Source organism: Cetorhinus maximus, chromosome 7 (genome assembly GCF_964194155.1).
Source record: "Cetorhinus maximus chromosome 7, sCetMax3.hap1.1, whole genome shotgun sequence".
Taxonomy (NCBI): Eukaryota; Metazoa; Chordata; class Chondrichthyes; order Lamniformes; family Cetorhinidae; genus Cetorhinus; species Cetorhinus maximus.
In genome coordinates this window covers 130,320,703-130,343,908 of record NC_135885.1, presented here as the reverse complement: position 1 = coordinate 130,343,908, position 23,206 = coordinate 130,320,703, and positions in this window count along the sequence as shown.

The following is a 23,206-nucleotide window of genomic DNA, read 5'->3' as shown; positions in this document are numbered from 1 at the left end:
TTACATGTGCCAATAAAAGGCCTAATTCCTGCCTGAGGTTTTGAACATAATGGATGTTAAGTATATATCAATTGTGTTTAATTATCTGCTTGTGGAGGGGATCAATTGGGGTTTAACTTGAGCACATAAAAAGAGACATACTTTGTCCCTTGTTTTCTTTAACTTAGTTTATTTGGCTACTCAAAAGAGTAAAAAGAGAAACTTACTAAAGCTGTGGGGGGAATAAGCCATGTTGGCCTGGAGTCAACACGCCCGCAGCCATAAAGCGCTGTGGGTGGACTAATGTGGTTGGACCAGGACTTCCGCCCCTCATGGGGGAAGAAGTCCCGCCCTCTGGAGCTGTTGGCCAATCCGATTGGCCAGCACTCCATCAGTCCCAGTAGCAGTAGGAAGGTGTCACTGGCAGCTGCCTGGACTCCTGCTGAAGAGAGGAGCCCAAGACTGAGGATCCCCAAAGCAGCTATGTCCAGGGTGGGTGGATGTGAGTGTGTTAGGGAGAGGGCAGTGGTAGGGAGGGAGTGAATTTAAGGGAGGGAGTGGGTCGGGGGTTCAATGTAAGGTGGGGGGTGCCCCATGGTCGACAAAGGACAGACTCGAAGAGCAACCCCCCTGCCAATCCCCCGCCCCTTCCTTCTTGCTTTAACATTTCGGGCCCTAACTTCTGAGCTCCTCAGCCATTGGCTTGGGGCGGTGGGGGGTGGGTTACCCCATAGATGTGCTGGGGAATCCCCCTCGGAAGTTCACAGGTAAGATTTACATGGCAATTGTCCAGAAGTGCAAACTTCTACTGGGCAATTGCCCTGCACTGGGAACCATCCGAAAATGTGATTTAAATCGCAAACTTCGGATGGTTCTGACTGGGTTACACCAATAGTTACCCAGGAAAAGTTACAAGGATTAAAACCTCTTCTAATTTCTGGGTAGCTATTGCACAGGCCCACACCAACCTCCCACTGGACTCTCCCCAAACTCCCAACCCCACAGTGTTCTTCCCTGATTACCACCCCACCCCCCACAGGTCTCCTCCACTGCCCCCCTGAAGTCTCCCGCTATTCCCCCACCTCACGGGATTTCACCCCCCACACACAAGACTCCACCTCCCCACTGGTGGGCCCGGCACCCTCCCCCTCCGCAAGCCCAACCTGATCCAAATTGAGGCCCAACACCAGCTGCTCTCCTGCCTGAGGCCCTCCCATTCCTGACATCCTCCCCTCCAGCAATCTTCAAAGCCTGACCCGCTGCCCCACCTACCCCCCCCACTGAGTCCCACGCTGACCTAAGGCCTGATGCTGAGAAATTCTTTGCTCCATGAAGCCGCATCTCAAGTTCATTATGTAACCTTGCAGAAATCTTCTGCGTTCTGATGAAGAGCCATCACGACCTGAAACATTATCTCCATTTCTCCCCACTGATGTTCTCTGACCTGCTGAGTATTTCCAGTATTTTCTGTTTTGTTGCAGAAATCTTTATTTTATTTATTTCCCATTTATTAACATCTATCTCTCTTGTCCAAACTTTGATATCATGCCTCCTTAATGGGCCCCCTGGGTCATCAGACAGGCCTTGCGCACTCCCCTCCACCACCACCACTCCCCCCGCCAAGGTCTTTCCTACCTTGCCATGTTCCCTTCCCCCACTGGCCTAGCCTTCCTTCTCGTTGCCACTCCCACCCTCCCCAGGGCAGGGCGGGGAGACCATCCATGGGCCTTCCTGCCAAGGACTTAATTGGGGTGGAGGCAGGAAGGTGGCAGGCCAATGCCTATTACCCCCACCCCGCCTGATTAAATGCCCCCGGCTCCAAATTCGCCATGAGGTAGGGCATTAAATTCGGCCCAGTGTTTTGTTTACCAGCGGAGTTTGCACTGTAAAACTTGCCTCAAAGTTGAACGAATGTTGGGTTTACTCCAAAGCAAATTGTGACAAAAATATTAAGTTCTTTCTTATTATGCTTATCATTCATGTAGTCATGCAGTTAGATTTTATGTACAATTATAGTGCGCATTAATAATCAACCATAGACATTCCTTGAAACTTGCATGAGAAATATTCGGCAAACACTGAATGGTGAACATTTACTGAAATGCAGTTAGACTGAAGAGATGTGAAAAAAAAAATTATAATCTGGAGCTCCCTACAGTTTCAAGCATTTTTGGAATTCTCACGGATGTCCCATGGTAAAACAACTGGAAATAACATTTCATGGAGATTTCCATGTGTTTTCAAGGAAAAGTTGAAGCACATCAGGAAGCTCACTTCACAATACAGTACTTTCCAAATGGTTTCCATGAGAGAAGAAGCATATTTGGACCATATGTCGGGATTATGTTCATGAAAAATCCTTTGCAAACTTTTTTAAGAAGGCCGATGACATGAAAGAAAAGACAGAGCAACTTTAATTGCTGCCACAGGTTGAGAATTATCTTAGAGTTTGCCCTGCTGTCATTGTAATTTCCCAGAAGTGTCCATTTCCGAGAAAATTGCACATAAATTCTTGAAAAAAATACTTCTTTAAAACTAAGAAAAAGTTAACGAATATCCAAATGCTAGATGCAACAATGTCAATAATAACGTCAATCACATTTCACTTCAATGTGTAAATAAGTGAAGAGTCCTGTTTTCAGACATTTATATGACACTCCCCGAGAAAAAGATTTTTTGGATTTACGTCATATAAATGTAATTAAAACGATGTAAGGTAGCTATAATGAAAATGTTGTTTATTCTCCACTGTTAAGGTAAATTGAAATCCATAATTGAATCTTGTTGCAAGGGAAATGTGGCGTGAGGGCGGATGTGGCATTTCACTGTTTCAGGATTCCCATACTTAATATACAAAATAATGGGCATATTAACAGCCGATCTTGAAAGTCAGATGCAGCAAGTGAAAAAATTGCTCATTCAGAGGACGGTGCAGACATGATGGGTCAAATGGCCTCCTTCTGCTCTGTAACAATCCTGCGATTCTGTGAAAACAGGCAGTCTGGCATTCGCCTCTAGAGGTTAATTTGACACAAGGTGCCAAAGGAAGTGGGAAAGGGGGTAACTTCTGTGACTGTGTTTCTGGCAAGAAGCCCTATCTGCAAACAGTGTGTACTGGAAACCTGGTCCTGTTGCATGATTTTCTGAGGATTGAAATTATTGGTAGGGAAAGCATGTACAATGAGTACCTTTGCTCTCTGCTTTGCTTCTCTGGGAGGTAAAGCTTGCCACAGGGAACTCAACATTGAAAAAATACTTCAATAGAACAATGCAAGAAGTTGAATTGGAAAAAAAAAATGCCCTTTACTCAGGCAAAGGGCAGCAATCCTAGGTCATGGAATGCAAAATCCTGAGATCCACCAAATCCAGTCGAACCATACCAGAGCGAACCAAGCTGCCTCCGATATTTATGGGGAGGTGTGGAGTGTGTGGCTGAGGATGAAAATAACCTAAAATCCAGCAAAAAGAAACACCAGGGGTAGGAGGTTGCAGCCTGGGTCCCTTGGGAAATGACCCCACCAGCTGGGAAGGGAGAGACATCCACAGCTGGGAGGGGCAGGGGCAAGGGTGGTGGAGGGGTAGGGAGGGAGGGTGGAGGGGAGGCCTGTAATTAGGGCTGTGAGGATCTTGACAATCGGGGCAGGGGGAGAACTGACAATTGGAGCTGGGCGGTGGAGGCTGGTGATCGAGACCTGGGGGAGGCTGAAGGCTTCCTTGAAGAGCCTGGGGAGAGCCCTCCTGCTGACAAGGCACTCACGTTGTAGAGCTGGCAACTCCTGCCTCCTTTTCACTGCCAAATTTCTCAACCCCTCAGAAACCCACATGCAGCAACAATGAATTTTAAGTTATACTCCGAATTTCACTGTTAGGATCCCATTTAAATATGCTAATTAAATATCCTCCTTCTCCACCGCAGGACACTAGGATACCCTGATACACTGTAAACAAGATGGCAAGGGCATGAATGGTGGTTGGGGTCATGTTCCCCATCGCTAACATTTTAACCCCTCACCCACTCATTATGGTGATATTAATATTGAGGCCATTGTTTCAGTTTTAAGTCAATGCTAACTGCAGCACATGGCAACTGGACCAGCCATATAAATACTGTGGCTACAAGAGCAAGTCAGAGGTTGGGAATTCTGCAGCAAGTAAAGCAACCTCCTGACTTCTCAAAGCCTGTCCATCATCGAGGCACAAAGTCAGGAGTGTGATGGAATACTCTCCACTTGCCTGGATGAGTGCAGCTCCAACACCCAAGAGGCTCAATAACATCCAGGACAAAGCAACCAACTTGATTAGCAACCCCATCCAACACTGTAAATATCCATTCCCTCCATCACTGGTGCACTGTGACAGCCATGTGTACCATATACAAGATGCAGAAACTTGTCAAGGCCCCTACAACAGCACCTCCCAAACCTGCAAAGTCTATCACCTAGAAGGACCATAGGCCAGCAGACATAGGAACATAGGAGAACCACCACCTACAAGTTCCCTTCCAAACCACAGTCCATCTTGAGTTGGAACAATTTTGCAGTTTCTTCATGTCGCTGTGTCAAAAACAGCTCTGTGGGTGTCCCTACACCACATGGACAGCAGCAGTTCAAGAAGGCGGCTCACCATCATCTTCTCAAGGGCAATTAGAGATGGGCAACAAAAGCTGGCCTAGCTAATGATGCCCACATCCCAAGAATGATAAAACAAAGCCAATGTAAGAAATCAAACATACCACAGGCACAGTGGAATCAACGTGTACAGCTAGAAAAATACGTACCTGTAGATAATTTCTTGAACATATGATCTTAGAAATAGCTAAATAGGATGCAGTTTACAGAAAACTAAATGTTCAATCAGCTAACTCATTTACATTTATAAACCTGTGTTAATCAAAGTCTTCTTCAGTTCCAAAGAAGGGTTATATTCAACTCAAAATGTTAATTCTGTTTCTCTCTGTGCTGACACTGCCAAACCTGCTGAGTTTTTCCATCATGCTCTGTTTTCATTTCAAATTTTCAGCATCCACAGTATTTTGCTTTTATTATATATTTTTTCTAGCTGATGGACACTGCAAAATGTTATAATTGCCAGAACACACTACAGTGAACTATTAATTCAAATCATTTTTACTGATAAAATGTGTTATCCCCGGTATAAATTGAGACAAGTCTTCAAGGCAGGAGCGTCCAACATGTCAACAAGGTATTCACCAGGCACGGCTCCATAGATTGAAGATAGTAGAGCATTGAAAGATCCCACTTTGATTTCAGTGAGGTGTTACACTTCAGCACGCTGCTATCATTGAGATGCAACTTCTTACACTCACCTGTTGCTATTTCTGAGCCTTATTTCTCTATTTTGGCCAGTTTACTACAACTTTTGAGAGTCCTCCTATTCCCAAAAACATTTTGGTGTTACTGAGGCAGGAGCATATTCCCAGTGGACCAATTATATAACACAAGGTGCAACTTCCTGTCCTTCTGAGCTCAAGACTCTGTTTTTTATTCAGTGAAATGAGAAATGGTAGCCATTATAGCATGGACATGCAGTTATTTATACAGTTGCTCTGAATTCTGAAATGATTCTGAAATAAGCTGTTCAATGTGCACTGAAGTTCGATAATACTAACTTTAGTAAGCTACAGTTCGGCTGTAAGACTGCAGGAGTGATTGAATGCTGAAAATTTTTTAAAAAGCAAATTGTTCCTGGATTACATAGTTTGTTTTAAGTAGTCAAACTAATTCATTGTATAATCATCTGTAAATGTGCAGAATATCAAGGCAAAAGGAAAACTCCAAAATAAACTCTTAAATGTTAACACTTTACCTACTCAACCGTAATTAGGACCCCCAAATAGCTCAGAGACCCCAGGTTAACAAAATATTATTTGGGGTATAAAATTTGACAAGTTGAAAGTTCAGTTGACTATAATTTTAGTGCTTGAAGAGGTGTTGAATTAATGTGAAAAGATGCAGCAAAGGTCAATATAGAAAAGAATAAGCAAGTCACAAGCTCAGACAATTTGTGCAGGAAAGTGAGAGAAAAATGGCTGGTTTTAGGGAGAAAAGAAATAAGGAACAACATGCAGAGAATTAATTAAGCCTTGTTTAAGATTCTGTGGCAAAACTGTATCTTTTTGATATGGGTAACCTCTCTCCCACTATTTTTCACTGATTTGTTTTCTGGTCTTCCTGAACCACATAGAAACTGCAAATACTATAAGGCAAAGGAACAGGCTACATATTCACGGTACGTATCCCTACATCAGGGGACTGAGGTCAGCGTAAACACACAACCTTCATTATGGCTCGCAATGCTACCCATAGTTCTCTATTAAGCTGCCACCAGGCTTCTGAAAATCTGCTTGGATGATTTCAAGCAGTGAGAACTCATTGTTTGATAACACCTTTCGAAGGTTTATTTACTGTCAGATTAGGTCATCAACAGGGGGCGCGATTTCTGCACTTTCCCACCGCTGGGATCTTCCGGTCCCACCTCAAGTCAATGGACTTCTGGCTGGGGCACTGCCTCGCCCATGGTGGGTCCCGTCCGCAATGAGGCTGGAAAATCCTGGCCTATAGCTCCTGGTTTTAAATTGGTACCTTATTGATGTTCAGTGGATGATATTTTGACTCTTCCTCTCTTGCTCCTGTCGGTGTAAACTCCCACTTGGGTATAGCTTCTTAGGTTGATGTCACGACTTAGTACCTAACCAAAGTGGCCTGGATAGCAAGTATCAATGAGATAGGCTATCCAACCATGAAAACGTTACAGCTAAACCCAATCCTCTCCCCATGCATTGTTCAGTTCCATGCTAGAAACGTACATACTTACTGAGCAACCTTCTCCAAAGTCACATTCTTGTACATGATAATGTCAGATGGTCAATGGGTGTGTGAGTGTGAATGAGAAAGTGAGCGAGTAAGTGTGTGTGTGTGTGTGTGTGTGCGGTCAAAGCACACTTCTCATTGCTTAAATTGTGGTATTCCTAAGCAATTTGTCACATAGCAATAGATCTGCATAAAGGTGCAAGACTCAAGATTGAATTTCAAACTCAACCTAAAGTAGCCCCTGGTCACTAATTATTATTGCTAAATAATGCTTTTGATTGCATCAATTTCTGATGTCCACTTTCTCATGGCAATGACAATGACAATAATAATGTCGGTGACATATACATTTTTATAGATTGCTACTTAGGAATTGCCTGATTACATTCTTACAATATTAGACTGACAGTTAACATAATTTGAGATCTAAAGATGCACCACACAATGGCAAGACATTTATCTAAATCTACAAAGAAGTCAAAGTATAAATTTAAGCAATATTCTAAGTACTGCACATTGCCAATGAAAACTAAGCAAATAGTTGCCAAATTTGGACAATTTCATTTAATCTCCGGTGTAAGCAAAGCAAATGTTTTCAAAAGTCCTAAATGCTTGTTCAACATGTGTATAGTTTTTATTAGCACTTATTCAGTGAAGCATGTACCTGATTTTCAATATATTATAGTGCACATGCCTTGATGGTTGTCGTCATTTACACACCAAATCCTGTAATTCCTCATTCAGGCAATCATGGCTCACACAGATTCCTTACATGCCGGTCATGAACCAAGACATAGCTTACCGCCAGGTGCTCTCTGGCCTGACAACAAAAAAAGAGGTTTTGCCAAAGAGTACACCTAATTCTGTTTAAAACCTTAAGCTGCATAACATTCTTCCTGGAAAACACTGAAACAACTAGTCAAGCTCAGTGATAAAAACAAAAAGCTAAAAGCTACTGCGGATGCTGGAAATCCAAAACAAAAACAGAATTACCTGGAAAAACTCAGCAGGTCTGGCAGCATCAGTGGAGAAGAAAACAGTTGACGTTTCGAGTCCTCATGACCCTTTGGCAGAACTCGAACTCAGTTCTGCCGAAGGGTCGTGAGGACTCGAAACGTCAACTGTTTTCTTCTCCACTGATGCTGCCAGACCTGCTGAGTTTTTCCAGGTAATTCTGTTTTTGTTTTAGTCAAGCTCAGTGTTCATTTCAAGCCTTATGCCACATTAGGGACTCCACTCTGGAGCCAACAGTGAATTGTAAAGTCTTGTAGCAATGCAACAAGGCATATTTCTTGTGGGTTTCTTAGGATAGGACATGAGTAACAATGCAATAAACATCCCTTAGTCTCCCCAGTCAAATGTGTTATACCTTTCAAAACCATGAACACAAATAGCAAAGAGAGTTGATGTCGCTGCATAGCTATCCTTGCTCAATGCAGATCTATTTTGATTTGAAAGGGTTTAACTTTTGCAATGAATTAAGTACTGCTAATTTCGCAATAATCAGAAAAAACCTACTGGATAGATATTAGGAGACACTCCCACCCAAGTGATTCTAATGGATTTGAGATAAATAAAATACCCTTACCCTTATGTGTGAAAACAGGTCCAAATTCAAATTCAAACTGTAAGCCAGTTTCAGTGACTCCATACCGGAGGCCCAAGCCCTATTTCTACTCACCCTAATTATATCTCCAACCCTTCACATATTCTTTTCAGGGTTCTTCCCTCAGTTCACTTTACTATCAGGTTCTGAATCATACAGGAATTCTTTTCTCCAATACTAACGGTACAAACAATCCTACATTTTGTTCACCTACTCCCCCACCCCTGCCAAACTCAGTTTGGATGATTTGTACTCAGACAGGTTTAGAATATGAATAGCCATCCACAGCCATCAGGTAGAATTGGTCTCAGACATACATTGTCGACAACCATACCATGAAGAATTAAGACTGCTTCACAATTAGTAGCAGTGGCAAGTGGAATGACCTCCAACTAGCTCACTCTTTGCCTGTGAGCTAGTTTGTGTCTAAATCTTGCTTGAGGAAATTTTCTACCACCTTCAGCAATTGCCTCAAAAGTGCTCAATTTCCCATCTACTTCTGCAATAAAGTTTTGCCTTTCTTCTTACCAATCCTGAGAGTTCTTGAAACATAAAACTCTTTTGATGGCTTATTGGTTAAAAGAGCCACTTGGTGTAGTTATAAGGCACACAGAAGGTCCCAGGCTTCATTCAGAGTATATAGTTAGTTGACCGTAGCCAGCACAGTAGCTAAATGTTATAAATAACTCACTGCTCTTGAGCTAATACCAGCAATTGGTGCCTTCACAAAATTTAGCCAGCAGATTTAACTTCCCACTGGCTGTGCACAGGCAAAGTTAATGTAAAGGAACTTGGATGAACTGTAAAACAAGCAGATAATTTGCTAACCTTCATATTTTGCTAGGCATTAAAGTTAAATTTACTCCCTTATTGTCCGTTCAATTATAATTCATTGAATTAAACTTTTTTCATGTTTCCCAAATTATTTTCCACTGTGACCCCAGTTTAACATTTGAAAATTAAAATCACCCCAGGTACCAGAAAAAACAACACAGCAATATCGCAGCATGCTAACATTCAGTATTTAATTATTAAAGTTTGCATACTATAGAGTAACATGTAATAATAATACATTATATAAATATGAAAATCTGAGCTTTTAAAGTACTTTGTAAAACTGTTATTATTTTATGTACGCATTTCTCCTCCTGCATTAGTTTGCCAGCATCACAGACTAATATCCATATTCCACCCTCTTTTTTATGGGTAGTGCTAGCTAACCCAGGCATGACTTGCTGAAATGGTAGCCCTGATAATGGAAAACAATAAATGCAAATAATCTAAAGTTGGGTCTTGAAGATTTCAAGCGATGGGGCTGTGACTATTTCCTTTGTCAGTTTGTTCCAGTGTGGGACTGTCCTTTGGAAGAAAGATTATTGATACACTGTCTTGAACAAGTGGTTTGTTTCATGCAGGTTTCAGCCAAGTTCTCCACATTCCCTGGTGACAGAGGACTCAGTGATGGCCCTCTTTCCCCCCGTCCCCGCCCAGACACATTGTAATCAGCCTCTGCCCCCCACCACACAAAAACACGTATACGCGTGTACACTCACACACACACACAGCACCTCTTCCCAAACCCCTTCTCCCACATAATTACTAACTCAACAACCCCTCTTCCCAAACCTCTCTACACAGTCACTCACTCACTCAGTAGCTACAATTCCCAACCCTCCACTCAAGTTTTTCCCATACTCAGTCAGTCACTGAGCTACACTTGCCGACCTCTACCTGCACCAACTTGGTGCACAAACATCCCGAGCTCACTCAGCACTCGCCACTAAAAGTGGTTTCTGAGGTTAAAGGGTGCTTTGGGCTCACCGGCTGCCCCATGCTGTTTGGCAGCAGCGATCCAGAGATTGCAGGGCTGCCCCACCAGAGTCACCGGATTGGGTAGTCTCTACACCACAGTCACCTTTGCTGCCTCAGAGAAGGGGAGCTCATGTAACCCCTGAAACTCCACCATGGGTAACAACCCACAGTTTGGGAACCCCTGGGCCGGAATTTTATGGCCATGTTGCGGCGGGGGTGGGGCCGCAAAATGCAGCGAGCCATTCTAAACTCCATCCACTTCGGCGGGACTGAAAAATCTTGCTGGCATAAAATTCCGGCCCTGGTGAAAAGCCTGCTCTATTACCTGCTGTTGTGTTGCCATGTCTAAATTAACTCACTTTCTCTTACTAAGCTAGATCATTACTACATCCCAACCTGATAACAAAAGGACAATCGAGAGACCTTAGGAACATACTGAACAATTTGCATCTAATTAAACAATGGGAGGACCAAAGCTATTTTCTTTGATCCACACCATAAATTCCATAAATTGACGTCATCCCCCAGCCTGGCCACCCTCTCAGGCTGAACTAGACTGCATAACAGCTGTGACCTGCTTGAACTTGAGCTGATCTGTTAACCTCACCCTCTTGACCACCAAAATCACCAACTTCCACCTATGTCATGTCACCACTCTCTGCCCTGGTCAAGCTATGAGGAGCGATTAAACCGACTAGGGTTGTGTTCCCTGGTGTTTAGAAGGTTAAAGATTTGATTGAAGCTTTCAAAATATTAAGGGGAAAAGCTGGGGCGGATTGGGAGAAACTACTTTCACAAGTTGGGGAGGCTAAGACTAGCGGGCATAGCCAAAAAATTAGATCCAGACCTTTCAGAATTGAAGTTAGGAAACACTTCTTCATACTTAGGAAGGCAGAAATTTGGAGCTTCCTTCTGCAAATACCAATTGATACAAGATGAATTGTTAATTTCAAAACTGCTCAAATTCATTGGCTAACAAAATATTATCAACCTGAAAGGTGGGTTTATTGAGTAAGGTCACAGATCAGCCATGATCTAATTGATAGGAGGAACAGGTTCAAAGGGCTAAATGGCCTCCTCCTATTCCTATGTTCCTGCTTCAGCCTGTCTGCTACTGAAATCCTCTTTCAGCTTTTGCTATTCCAATTCTCTCTTGGTCAACCTCCCATCTTCCAATATCCATAAATTGAGCTCATCCAATATATCCTGCTGCCCATGTGATAACCTCTCTATTCTCTCACTTCTCCTTCAAAATGCTGCTTAAACCTTACCTACCTACCAAGCTTTAATCATCCATCCTAATATCTCCTTCTTTGACTCGGAGCCAATTTTTACCTGATAATGCTCTTGTGAAGCACCCTGGGATATTTCACCATCTTAATGGTGTATATAAATGCAAGTTGTACTTGTAAGGTTCACTTGGCTTGTTCCAATGTTTAGGAAATATCACAGCTAGCTTTTGCCAGGTACCTATCTAATGGTCTCTCCCTCTGAGCCCTCAATGTCTCCCTCTGCAGCCTGAGCCACAGGTTCATCAGCTTTTCAATAGCTACCCGCGAAATGTCTTGTCATCTGCCTTCTCTAAGTTTGAAGTTATGGCCTTTTTTTTCGTAAGGTCAGTCTGTGAGCTGAATTGATCAGATCCACAGAATGTATTGGAAACAAATGACAAAGTAAGGTTTAGAAGTGAGGGGAGATTGTGTAAATTGTACTGTATCCAAATTTGCTTTCCTTATTTAAGAAAGGATATAAATGCGTTGGAAGCAGTTCAGAGAAGGTTCACTCGGCTGTTACCTGTGATGGAGGGGTTTTCTATGAGGAAAGGTTGGACAGGCTGGGCCTGTATCCATTAGAGTTTAGAAGATTGAGAGGTGATCTTATTGAAACATATAAGACTCGACAGGGTAGATGCTGAAAGGATGTTTCCTTTTGTGGGAGAGACTAGAACTAGGGGACACAGTTTAAAAATGAGCGGCCTCCCACTTAAGACGAAGATGAGAAGAATTTTTTTGTCTCAGAGGATTGTGGATTTTGGAACTCTCTTCCCCAGAGAGTGGTGGAGGCAGGGTCAATGAATACTTTTAAGGGAGAGGTAGATAATTTTCTTGACTAACAAGGGAGTCAAAGGTTATCACGGATAGGTGTAATATAGAGTTGAGGCCATAATCAGATCAGCCATGATCTTATTGAATGGGAGAGCAGGGTTGAGGAGCCGAATGGCCTACCCTTGCTCCTAATTCGCATCTCATACGTTTGTATGAGATCCGAGACTGTGGACAAATACCAGTAGCAGCCAGAAAATACTGGAAAAAGTGGAAAAGCAAGCATAGATAAATAATCACAAGCAACTGCTGTGAGCAGATATTCTTTCAGAGATTCCCAGCAGAAAGCAAATATATGACTGGAGTGAAACCAAGAGATCATGTCAATTCTCATCTCTTTTGTTCAGTGGGTTTGATTTTGAGGTCAAGGACCCCATTACACATTCAGTAACACGTGGCTGCTTTTGTAGGGCCTAGGCCACATCCAAACAAACAATCTGACATAATAATGATGTGGTTCCCTGCTGCAGTCAAAGCTGCAGTTTCAGTATCTTGTAGCTGGATATAAGAAATCTGAACCAAGTCAAATCAAAGTAAGCCAATTAACTATCAAATTATTGAATGAATACCTATAGGGGACATGTACAGTATTATCCCTTCTTTTGGAAGTTGGCATTCACTAGGGTTAAAATCAGTATAACTGAGGTAACTGATGGTATAAAGGATAGACAGAATCCCCTGAAGGTTTGGTATTCATCAACCTGCCGATCATCACAAGACTGCCATTATCAATCATACGCTCCAGCCATCTCACAGTGCACATGTTTGTTTAGTGTGAAGCACCACCTGGTACATTACAGTGTAATGTTTTATGTGATTATGTTAGTGTAATATATCAGATCACAAGCAATATCATATTCTACTTCATAGATTTAATCAAACTGATTTATTTTCAGTGGTGTAATGTATAAGGGGGTTTTATATCATGCCCTGTTTCTTTAATTTTATTTCCAAGTCACCTTATCCCCATTCATCAGTCCACTGTCATGCACACCTTCATGACAAAGCAGCAGGTGGGTTACCTGAGCCAAACCTTTTCCACAGTCCCCCATGCCCAGTGATAAAAGCACCACTCACCACCCAGATTGGCCGACATGGATTTTCCTCACTCTCTGCCAGGGAGAATCACTGTCTCTGTTTAACATCTCCAGCTTAGGATCTGGCATTGAGCAGAGGGGCAGGTAGTCAGGGAGCAGGAATGTTGTGTCCTTGCATTCTATGGTACTGAATGTTGGTGCTCTGATGCTTGGTAGGCATTTTTCCTTATACACTTAGGGCAGGATTGTCCCAGATTTGTGCTAAGTGTGGTAGCGGGTGGGAAAACGACATTTTACCCGCAATGGCAGCTTTTCACATCGCATCATCCCAATCCCGCCTCATTAATCATGCATTCCCAAGACAGTCGCCAGGTCGCTGACAGGGCGTCCTCTCATTCGCTCACACTGAAATCACATCAAGCCTTCGGTAAACCGGATGCCATTTTTAAAGGCTGCTCCTGCAAAGAGCTAGAACTCTTCAAGGTAGAGGAAGCTGCTGCAAACTAATGGCTTCCAAAGGGCCCCCAGATTTAGCGATGCCTCCCTTGAGCGTCTACTGGCTGCAGGGGAGGCCTGCCACAATGTTGTCTATCACTGCTCTGGGCGAAGGTCAGAAAGCAAGGCCACCAATCCAGCATTGGGAGCGATGGCATCAGTGGTCAGCACCAACGCCCTGCAAAAAAGGACAGCCACTCAGTGCCTTCTCGCCATATTGTCCGCTCACGCCTGCCATGACACCCGATGCTAATGGGGGTGAAAAATTCTGGCTATTGTTCCTGTTGAAAATCTCCAGCTTAGGATCAGGCACTGAGCAGAGGGGCAGATAAGCAGGGAGCAGAAATGTTGTGTCCTTGCAGTCTATGGCACTGAATATTGGTGCTCTGATGCTTGGTGTAACGATTCCTCTCTGGGAATGGGCGTTTTTCCTTATACACTTAGATTCAAAACATTGCTTTTGGTAGGATTCAAGCGATATTTAAGTGGCATCAAATATTATTTTCTGTTTCTAAATTGATCATGGCCCATATTTTGCTGCCAAAATAACAGCAAGGCTCTTTATTTACGCATAACTGCAGGAGCAAATTCAGGCAAACGACTGAAGCATGATTAAATGCAGAAACCCAAATGTTATTAGCTGAGACACTTTAAGTTTAGTGAAAATGGCATTGTGCTGATTAATTCATCATTGAAATGCATTAAGAGGAGTGATGTTGCTGTTATTGTGTGGTAGACACAAACTAAACTCACCAAAATAAGTTAGAGCTGGCCTGAAGTGATGCAAGGAGCTGATTTTGGAGCCATTTAAAGTCTGTGCATTTTTAATTAAACCTGGATTAGCTGCCAGAGATTCGTTTAACACTGTGCTAATCTTTAATTACCACCAATGAACCTCTCTGGTACCAAAAATTAACTACCACAGCAGTGGTGTCTGATTCCTTCAGGTTTTAATTGTTGTTGGATATCTTAAAAATGTGATGTTTACCTTATTTTAACTTCCGTTTTGCTGCTTTTCCCTCTTTCTTAATTCAATCTTTCTTTTTCTCTCTTTTTCTTCTTTCCCTTAATCCAATATTTCTTTCCTACTCTTTATTTTTCTTTCTGTACCTGATTTGACATTGAATTCACCCACTCTAATTTACACTTCCTTCTCATTCCTTGCACTGTTAATTTCACAATCCTTCAATCTGATTGGTTAAGAAGGTGCCCTGCTGGTTGCCTATTCACTCAGGTTCCAGGTGCCCAATTTCCTTGCTGCAACATTGTCTGCTCTCACTGTCAGCAACTTGCGATGCAAAGATTAAATGGACAAGGGCAATTTTAACTAATGATAGATGTTATTAGATTCAATCCTACAGCAAAATGACACCCGAAATCTCAATTGTAATATAGGAACATATAGTGGCCTATGAATATTATAAAGGTAGTGATTTATTGTTGTAAGCTGGGATGACCTGAAATATGTTTTGATTCTAATAAGTAATATTGTATTTAATGCTGAATACTGTTTCATTCAAAAATGTAATTACTGCCATTATTTTTATGAAATAAATATGGTCATATTATTCTTGGCCATCTTTATTTTCATTTGGAGTAAACCTCAATACAATTTTTAATTAAATAAAAAATTTGTAAATTAAAAACAAAAATTCAAGGGAAAGCATGTAAAGTTATTTTGCTTTGGTTTTTGCAGCTGGTGTTTTTTCATTGTTGTCTTCAGGCGATTTCCTGTTGCCATAGTTGATGGCCTGCCAGCGCCTGCCTTTCAAGTGTCAGCACTCAAATGTCTGCTGTAATGGTCAAATGCGCGTTAATGAGATATAGCAGCTGGGTAGAGCTGAACCATTGTGCTGTAGAAAGGAATGCGGCTGCTGCAGGAAGCAATGGTTTCCAATTGCTAGCAAAGCCGGTAGTTACACTCAAAGTCAACCCTGACCTCCTCTCGCTAAAAAAAAAATGAACAAAAAGATACAATTTTTGAAAAGAAAAGCACAATTGAAATATTGCGCAATTTCCTCCTTGTGGACATGCAGTCAGTTCGCAGCATTGCAAGTTTTAATTAAAAGAATGGACATGATTCTGAAATGACAGCAGCACGCAGTTTGGGAATACAAATAGTTAACAACGCTCCATGTTGATCTGTTATTGCATCTACTCTGTCTCCCATGCTGTATTGTGTCTGCTAACTGCCCTAGGGCAGGAAACCATTGTAAATAAGAATTGAAGCTTAACTTGGATATCCTGTATAAATATCTTTAGTAAATAAATCAAGCTGATGTTAACAGTGCATTAAAATAACAAAATGAAGCTGTACGATGGCCCAATGGTTCAAGCGGTCTATGGATTGCCTGTCAACAGAAGGTTGAAAGTTCAAATCTTGGGTTTGCTTGAGATTGAAACTTCCTCAGTTCCGCTAGGATGCTAAATAGAAGAGTTTCACATGAGCAGGTGGAAAAGACTGACATTGTTCAAGTCACACTGTTTGGAATTCTGCCTCCTACTGACCAATAATAGAAGCCCCAAGAGAAAGAACATCACATTTATATAGTGCCTTGCCCATGATCACAGTTGTCAAAGGCTAAAGTTTCTCTGAGGTGTGGTCACTGTTGTTGTTACACAAACAAGTGCCACAGCTACAATAGTGGAGGAAAAGTCCACCAATCCTTCTTCAAGCCTTGGCATGGGCTGTGAATAAACCGTTGCAGGCAGGAGGGCTGCCAACTGGGAAAAACCAATGCTTATCGGGGAGCCACAAAAAGACTTGCTGCAATTTTTATTCAAATTCACGAATGTTATATATAACAGGCTGTCACCTTACTGCTTAAAGATAAAAATGCTATCATGGGCTAAGAAACCGAAACAACAATTTGGTAAAACTGAATCAATTTCTTTAGGCCTCATGGCACAGACCTAAATAATTGTTGGTATAAAGGCTAATAACTTAACTTGGAAGCTCTTCCATGTTCGTTGTCTTAGTGTGACATGTAGCTGCTCAAACATGGGCCAGGATTTTCTCCTCGGCGATTTGGGGGCGGGGCCCGCTTGCCGAGGGGAAAATGGTGCGGGATGACATTGGGGGGATCCCCCGATGTCATCCCGGTCCCTTTAAATATTCACGAAGGCGGGGGCACAGCGAAATCAGCTGTCCGCCCGCTGACCTGTCAATGGCCAATTGAGGCCATTGACAGGTTAATTAACATTGTTAAAACACCCTGCCTGGCCAATCTTAAGGCTGGCGGGCAGGCCAGGAGCCCCAGCGGGCTGCAGATTATTAATGAAACTTCATCCACTGGTGGGATGAAGTTTCATGTCCGTTTTTTAAAAATTTAATAAATTTTATGTGTTTATTATTAACATGTCCCATCTCGTGTGACATTGTCACATGAGGGAGACATGTTAATAATTTTAATATTTATCTATTTTTAGAGTTTACTTACCTCTCACGAATCTTCCAGAGACAGGACTTTGCCTCAGGGAGCAGTGCGCTCTTTCGTGTGCATGTGTGAAAGAGCGGACTTTGACAGTTGGGGATTCCCTCCCCCCACCCCGCACAGGAAGCGCATAGTGTTTCCTGTTGGGCAGGCCGCTGGGCGGGCCTTAATTGGCCCATCAGTCAAGGGCTAAATTCTGCCCATGCATTCAGTGGAAGCAATTAAATTGTGTTCTTTGAGAGGAGGGGATATGGTAGTGTGATATGGCCAAGAGCAGGTCTTCTGTCCATTTCTCCATGCCCCAAGGTCTTGGGTTTCTCTCTTCAGTTACTTGTAGGAGCTTCCCATTTTTAATTTCTAACATAATAATCCTCTTTCTCTCCCTTGGTCTTGTTCCTATTCCTGTAGAGACCGATAACTGTTAAAAAGAAATTCAAATTTCCAGTGAATTGCTGAAAGGATCACATGACAAGATTTCTAGTTTTAAGACTTTTACTGTAACAAACAAACTAAAAGCAACATGACTAAATACTATTTCAGTCGGGAACTTATAGACTAAATGACTGAAAAGATTGTCCACCTACCATTTAAATCAACCAAAAATCTCCCTCAATGATTATGTTTTACTCTGTCCCTTAATTAGACACTCTATTCTCCCAGAACCAGTCTAAAGTTACCCTTAGCTCCTTTTCCATTTTCCAGCTGGATAGCTTCTAATGCCTGAATTGACTTTCACAGTGTGGGTTACTCTGGAGATCCTCCTCTCCAGCCAAAGCTAGGTGAGTTTTCCAGCATCGTTTAAGCCCTCACAACTTGGGTCTCTTCAATCCGAGCATGAGCATTTTGCATGGTGAATCATGTAGACTGGCTACTTTAATCTCTCTGCCCTCTCTCTCTCGCTTTCTCTCTCAGATTCTTGCAGACTAACCCTATCTGCGATGTTCAGTGATATTTTTAGGAAAACCTGCAACCCTGTCCTACAATGGGGCTTCCTATAAACATTTTCCCTCTTACCCTGGAGGTGAGTCATGTGACTTGCTCTGAATTCTAACGGCAACAAGCTTGTGTGGCTTGGTTGTTAAAGGTTAAAGGTTGTGAGGGGGTCTCCATGGCAATGTGAATCACATGGGCCTTGTAATCAGTTAGAAATGCTCATTTGCTATCCTTTAGACCCTAACTCTATTCTATCCTGAAATTAAATGGACCACTTAAAAAATAACTGTTTACAAAACCTAACATTCCTAACACCTCCCTGGGACTTGGAGACTAACAATCTATCCACCATTAGCACAGCTGCCCTAGTCATTGTTTACAAGTGTGTTATCTGCCATCTTCTTTCCAGTGAAACAACCTGGGCCCCACCCCCTCACAACCTTTAACCTTTAACAACCAAGCCACACAAGCTTGTTGCCGTTAGGATTCAGAGCAAGTCACATGACCCACTTCATTCCTCCACCTTCCCCTAAATTAAAGACATAGGCCGGGATTTTCCGTGCCCATTAGTCTTGGGTGTGTTCTGTGGCATGAGCAGACAATATGGCGCGATCGGCTTCACGATGGAGTAAAACCTGTTTGCTATCGTCCGCTTTCCCGCCATCGGACATCGGGAACCTCATTGTAATGCATCAGTATAAGGCCAGCCCGCCGGACACATCCCTCCCTGCTGGATCAACCTCCCACATTGACAGGAAAACACGTTGACATGTTTCGCAACAGCACATAAGCAACGTGCACCTGGCGGGCTGCCCTTTGCTTGGGACTTCAAGGTTTGTTTGCCTACCTTGCTTCAGTCAGCATTGACAGTAATCAGTGCCAAGCTTCACCGACAACACCATATCACTTTTAGGGGGCTCATGGGTAGGTCTCTGCCTACCAGGTCAGCCACATGTGGGTGGCTTTTCGATGGCTGCAGGACAAGGGCTTGCTTGGCAAAGAGGGAGAAGTGGCCTCAGGCAAGGGAAGAGGCTGCAGGAGCAAGGGCTGTACTGGGAAGGAGGGTATCCCTGGGTGTGTGTGAGGGCACATGTTGATCTGTGCAAGTGGCCCCACAATGGTGAGAGCTGAGGAGGCAGTCTCCAGAGGAGGTGAGGCCAGATGGACATGTGAGGGTATGTGTGTGTGAGAATAGGTGGTGATGTCCCTTGAGCTGGCAGTGAGTGAGATGCCAGTGAATGTGTGATGGGCTTGAGTGTGTGAGTTTAGAGTGATGAGATAGCTGCCATACCCTGGCTGCATGGATGAGATCATTCATCCTCTATCTACATTGGATGGTCAACCTCTTATGTGAAGCATTGGCACTGACCACTACTGCTACCGCCTGCCATGCTGGATTAGTGATGCTGCTGCTCATCCTGCGGCCAGAGCGGGGGTAGAGGACATCACAGCCGGCCTCCATGGCATCCAAATGGCATTCCAGTGACGCATCATTAAACCTGGGAGCTGCAGTCTTTTTGCCTTTCACGGACATCCTCCCTGCAGTAATCACGGGCTGGAAGCACTGAGATGTGTTGCACGCAGCCAGACTTTAAATACGGCGCCCGGCATGATGAAGCAGCGAGGTGATGGCGTGGCGGGCGAATGAGAGCCTGCCTGCCATGGAAATGGTATGTTTCCCAAGAATGCATAACTAATGCGGTGGGTTTGGGATGATGAGCTGTGAAAACCTGCCACTGTGGCCGGCGGGTAAAACGTTTTACCCGCCCGCTACCGTACTTAATGAAAATCTGGGATGGTTCTGCCCATGGTCCCAAAATATAGCTATCTTATAAAACCTCACATTTGCATCACCCTTCTAATCTTCCTTCAGTCATCTCCTTCAGCAAGTTCTCATGCCTCAGGCTGTGGCCATTCCAACCTTATCTTCTTCTTCACAATATTCATTAATGAGGGCATATAGGCAACTTTTTTTTCAAAATATTATGATTCCCCAGCAACTGTACCATATTTTTCTACATGTTATTGAATTTATCAGAATATTTCATGCATTATGAAACTGTGTCTCGTCTCTTACAGAGGCTACATCACTGCACTTGGTATGCAAAGGAGGTTAAAAAAAATGCCATTATTTACATGCTTGTGTTGCTAGTGTTAAGAAAACCAACAATTAACTTAGTCTAGCCTAAACATGTTATACGTTCACACCTCCTCCTCACCCACACAGAATAAAAAGAATAACACAGAAGATTTTGTTGGATAATATGATTAATAATTGTTCTAGGCTCAAGAAATGAATGTTAAAAATGTCAAAAACAGAAAAGTCTCAATTTCATTTTATATGGGTGCGTGACTTGATCAAAACATTTCAGTAGGTGTAACTCAAATCCTAGGTTCAGTTTACCGTGTACACACAAATGAACCCTATGTATTACCAATGGATCTTAACCTAAACATTTTTTTTTCTTTGGGGAGGCATTGTTTCTCAATTGAATGGGGAAATGTGAGAGACTCATGGATCCCATACCATTGTCTGTCAGTCGACTATGTACTTGGAGTTACATGTGACATTTATTTAGAGAGACAAACACATCAACATACCCACTGGCATTCATTATTAAACGTACTTATTGCATTGTAGGACATGACAGGCTGGGCATTAAGGCTTTGGGCAGGATCCGAACATGGGGAAAAAATGATTTAACTTGTGAAATAAAGTACAATTCAACCAATTTTTGGGCAGCAGATTCAATTAGCTTAAATCAGAGTGCAAATTCTAAATCATCCTAATCTAATCCACTCACACTACATGTTGGACTAGTAGTTGACTATAGTTAGCACAATTGTCAAACGTGTCACTTGAAATGAGAGTGCATATCTACATTTAAACTTGTGGAGACCTTATGCACTAATAATAATAATAAGCTTTACCTACTTTTGTCTGCCTTTCTAGAGTGTTAACAAGCTATTATGTATTTTTGCATTGGAAATGGCTACAAGGGGAACGTGACCCTTTGCAAATTGACTCTGGTCAGTCCAGGTGCATGGAAAGTTCCATCAACATGTCTGGTGTGCTTACTGAGGATTCTGGCGGCTGAATGAGTCTTGTAACATTGTTCAGCTGCGCTTCTGGGAAAGGATACGGGTATTATCAGCCACAATTGCAGAGAATTGCCTTGTTCGCCAAGTGTCCAGCTCCATTTCTTTGGTAAAGAATGTAGACATGAGGGAGCTTCTTAAAGTAAAGGCATTGTGGGATCTCCCTTGGAAGTGAGCATTCACTTGAATGATGGTTGTAAATGAGCTGCACATTGAGGAAGTGGAGTCCTCTCTTGCTGTTTTTCTTAATATGGATACTGATTAAGGAAGCACCTAGCCTCACGTACAGCAATCTGTGACTCCTCAGACTTCAGGTAATCCTGCTCCTCAACCAAATAGTAATGCCTGTCATGTTGTCACAGGTCACTCAACGCAGTCATGACCTCCTTGAAGTATCTATGCACAGCTGTTGGGCTTATGCTACAGATGTCCCCAGTGACAGCTGGAACGAGCCCATAGCATAGGGGCTTTTGGAGGTGCGGTGTGTTTATGGTCTTAACAGCAACTAGCAGAGAGGTGGCTGTGGTGGAGGAGGCTTTTTAGCAGAAGGTGACAAGAATTGCAGATCAAAGTCTCCAAAAGCAAGAAGCAGGGGAACGTGTGCTTGGAGCATGGAGTACCAATGCGTGGGTTCCATGTTCCTGTGTTGCAACCTCAATAGCCTGTCCTCCCGCAGTTAATTTTGCTGTTTTGTCAAGGAGGAAAGATAGATAAAGACGGACTTGCATTTATATCACACCTTTCCAAACCACAGGACATATCAAAGGGCTTTACAGCGAATTAAGTACTTTCGAAGTGCAGTCACTGTTGCAATATAGGAACCAAAGCAGCCAACGTGCACACAGCAATCTCCCACAAACAGCAATGTGATAATGACCAATCTGTTTTTGCAATGTTGATTAAGGGCCAGGACACCAGGGATAAATCCCCTGCTCTTCTTTGAATTAGTGTCATGGAATCTTTTACATACACCAGAGCAGGCAGATGGGGCTTCAATATCTCATCCAAAAGTCAGCACCTTCACCAGTGCAGCATGCCCTCAGTACTGCACTGGGGTGTCAGCCTTGTTTTTGTGCTTAAGTGCTGGAGTGGGACTTGGTTTTGTTGTGTGCTTGGGTGTCTAAAAGGGGTTCTTTGGGGCTTGTCTATTCTCCCTAAGTAAGATGCTAGAGACTGTCATTTACTAAAACCATTACACTTTCTTTACAGCTACTATATACATATTGGAACCTCTGCATGAGGTTGGAACTTCTGCTCCCCCCAGACAGCTGATACTCAATCATGTGGTATTACATCATCATCACCACATCAGCATCACATGCTTCTGATGTTAACCCTTTATTCTACATTCCACCACCACCACCGGCAAGCCTTTATCCCATTTGCATACTTCCTCCTTCATCCCTCCCCAAAGTCTCAGGCTTCACAGAGTAAGTTTCTGAGGTGCTTTGACCAGTTTCCCTGATCTTGTTCTGATCTCTTGCTGAAGCCGAGGGCATTCTGTACTCTCCCTTCTGTTGGTATGAGTGACCTTCTCCTGTGTAGTTGTAAAGCTTTGCCTTATTTCTTGTTCCTTATCTCCACCTGTTTTGAGTGGCAAGCCCAAGTTTCTATTGGCTTTCTTTCCAAGGATATTAAGGTGTTTCAGTTTCTCTTTATAGTTCCCTGGTCTGTCTCAATCCTGTAAGATCTCAGTTGTGGAGATCTTTTGATTATTATACCTACTTTCTATTGGTCTCGTACCCACATTCTCTCTCCGGACGTCAGCACTGATAAGCCTTGCACTGTGTGGTTAAAGTTAAGATTATAAGCCTGTTTGTTCCTCTGTTCTTCCTCATGCTGTTTAAACCTCTTGTGGTTGTTTGAGCTAATATTAGGC